General features: G+C 40.7%; 1 pseudogene; it reads right to left on the bottom strand.

Annotated features, from left to right (window-relative positions):
* Nucleotides 1-2,480: 2,480 nt before the first annotated feature.
* On the bottom strand, nt 2,481-2,599 carry LOC136859359 (5S ribosomal RNA; annotated as a pseudogene).
* Nucleotides 2,600-3,472: the final 873 nt, after the last annotated feature.

Raw genomic sequence — 3,472 nt, 5'->3', positions numbered from 1 at the left:
CAGCCCTCTTTAGGGTGGGGGACAAGGTGGGGAGTGATGTATAAAAATAATCGAAAAGAATGTCGAGTACTCTTCGGGGTCGCTGAGATGAATACTGACACTCCGGATTTTTACTATCAGGAGACAAACCACGTGGGAATAAGACACCCCAGGAACAATTAGGGGTGGGGGGCGGGGGGCTCGAGATATGAAAATCATCAAAGTACATACTTTTTTGGGTTGCTGAGATGAATAGTGACACTCCAATTTTTTTAAGTCCAAGTTCAGACCCTTTGGCGTGGGGGCGAGGGGGATGTGATAAATATATATGTAATCGAAAATTGTGTCGAATACGTAGTTTTCGGGGTCGCCAAAGTGAATAGCAACACTCCGGATTTTTAGTATCAGGAGACAAACCACGTGGGGATAAGTCACCCCAGGAACCATTAGGGGCGGGGGGCAAGGGGGAGTGATATATAAAAATAATCGTAATTAGTGTCGAATCCACAGTTTTTAGGGTCGCTGAGGTGAATAGTGGCACTCTGGACTTTTAAGGTCCAAATTAAGGCCCCTTTTGTGGTGATTGGTTAGGAAGGGAGTTAGATATAAAATAATCGAAAATAATGTCACATCCATGGTTTAAAGTGTCGCTTAAATGAGGAGTGACACTCCGGTTATCGTTTAATCCAAGTTGATCCCCAATTGCCAGGCGGGTGAGAAGGAGTCAGGAACAGAAAATATCCCAATAAGGATGTTTTTTCTACGTTCCATTATAACTGTCGGCAGAACTTAATACAAATATTACCTATTACCTGAAAAAAATACTAAGGGGGAAAGACACCCCTTGAATCCTTAGATAAGGGTACGAAATGTAATTAAGACTGAAAATGACCGATATTAGTGTTGAATCCATAAGTTTTGGGACTACGGGAACAATTTCAAACAAACTTGGTCACTTATGACTTATTATCAGGAGACAAAGTGCGTGGAGGTATGACAACCCTAGCACACCTACGACGGGATGAGGTGTAGAAATAATCGAAAATCGCTGAGATGAATAGTAACGCTCCAATTTTTTTAGAAGTCAAATTTCTGCCTCCTTTCGCATAGCGGTGAGAAAAAGTGAGAAACAAAATTTCGAAAATGACCGAGAGAATGGGCGCATGTGTGTATACTGGACCTACTGTCTCGAGAAATATACCCTAGGGGTAAGAGACTCCTAGCCTCTAAAGTAGGGGCGAAATGTAAATATTAACCGAAAATGACCGAAATTTGTGTCTAATCCATATTTTTCGGGGTCGCTGAGATGAACTGTAACACTCTGGATGCCGTTTAAGATAAAGCTCAGTCCTACTCGGCAGGCGGATGAGAACTGGCAAAAAATTGAAAACGTCCAAAGGGACAGAGTTTAAGGATGTGTGTATGTTTTAGCATATCTCTCAATCAAACTTGGTATACACATGACTTACTATATAGAAAACGTTACTGTGGAGGTCAGATACACCTAGCCCCCGCTGGTGTTGGGGAATGAGAGGGACTGACGTTCAAAAATAAGGAAAATAACCAATATTAATGTCGAAATCCATTGCTTATGTGTCGCTGATACGAACTGTGACGCTGTGGATAGCGTTTAAGTCCACGTTCAGCCTCCATCGAGGCAGGAGCTGAGAAGGGCTTAAAAGTAAATAGTATAAAATGACCGAGATTAGTGTTTACTCGATAATTAAATAATCTAAAACTTGAAGTCAGATACATCTAAATAACTATAAAACTACATGATAAGTCGTAAAATCAACATCTCAAAAAGAATTCTATAAGCATTTACTTCACACTCAACTAACTGCTAATACAAATATTAAATGTAAACATTCAAAAACTATCCGGGCAACGCCGGGTACTACAGCTAGTTTAAATATAAAACAAAGCAGTGTAAGTGTCGAGATTTTGGAGCTCTTTAATTTTCAAAATGTAATTCCAGCTTATCTTGCCTGAAAACGTAAGGAATAAAATTAGTACAAGGCATAATGTATCTTAATAGCCATTTCTCCTGTTTCTGGCTATTTGTTACCTCACTTAAAATAACTTAGCAAACCATATTTTTGCTTCATATTTTCTGTAATTCTCTTATAATCGTACATTGTGTCGAAAAGTGTACCTTTCAAGTGAAATGATAATTGATTTAGATGATTTAGTACAATTTTGTTTAAAGGTCTGACTATCGTACTTCCGTCCATTCAAAGTTAATTTTAAAATGTAGCCCTATAATCGTATTCCAGAAATGACATTAATGTTCAACTGCACTGCTATTTTTCTTGTTACTGGTTATTTGATAGCTTAATATAGTTTAGGGAAAGTGCACCCAGCCGCAAAAGCATACCATATAATTTCACCTTGATCCCGCATCAGGAAACAGTACTAATGGTAGATATACATACACTTTTTTTGCTATTTATTCGGGGCGTCGTCGACCTAGGAAGATCTTTTGCCCCTAAAGGGAATTGAGCCAACGGCATGTGGTGTTCCCAAGTGGTCACCCATCAAAGTACTGACCACGCTCAATGATGCTTAACTCAGGTGATCAGACGAGAACCGGTGTATTCAACATGGTGCGGCCGTTGGCTACATACACTTAATACAGCTTTGTACCCCGTACTTTTATTAATATTTTACCTTCATTCTTTCGTAACCTCAATCTGCATCAAAAGATTTACATGTGTTAAGTTTTTGGATTACAGTACTTCATCCAAAGGTAGTTGGATAGACAGCATATTGCCCGGGTAAAACTGTTTCTCGGTATAATCCCCTATCTTTGCCTAGGGATTTTGGGTAGTGCTAGGTATACCGGTTTACACCACGGTCTACCAAATAACCGTGATTTACCCGCAACATATTCAGGGTGTTAAAGAAAAGGTAATCGAAAACAGTGTCTGGTCTTCTGAACGTCCTCACACAGTGACATGCTCCACATGGCATCCGTTATTGACCACTACTTACAGCATGCAGTCAAGAATGAGAGCAAGCAAATGTGCGCTGATCTGGAGTTATTTCACATATCACAGACTCAGTGTTTGCCTTCAGATCGTCGAGGGTAACTGGTGCCGGAAGAAAAAAACACTGTTCCTATAACACGTCTAACAGAAACGCGTCACGCATCATCAGGTCCGGGCTTCCGCGGCAGGCGGAATTGGGAAAGTCTGATCCGCTGGAGACGACCACATTTGGAAAGAGTTCGTGGAGAAACGGTAGATTACCATGGCCAATACGTGATGTGGCCCTGTGTTTCTGGAAGACTTGACGCTCAAAATACAAACATCTGAACTCATAAAAAGTCTGCAATTCGGCATGAAAGCGAATAAGGACCCGCCAGTAAACAGTAGCGTTGACAGTGATAGTCTCACCATAAACATTTTCAATGAAGTTCAGGCCAGTGACAACATGAACTGATATTGCTGCCCATACGATGAGCTTTCAGAATGTAAGGGTCTCTGCAGGA

This window comes from Anabrus simplex, chromosome 1 (genome assembly GCF_040414725.1).
Source record: "Anabrus simplex isolate iqAnaSimp1 chromosome 1, ASM4041472v1, whole genome shotgun sequence".
Lineage (NCBI taxonomy): Eukaryota > Metazoa > Arthropoda > Insecta > Orthoptera > Tettigoniidae > Anabrus > Anabrus simplex.
Note: the sequence above shows the minus strand (reverse complement) of the source record. Positions and strands in the feature narration are given on the sequence as shown.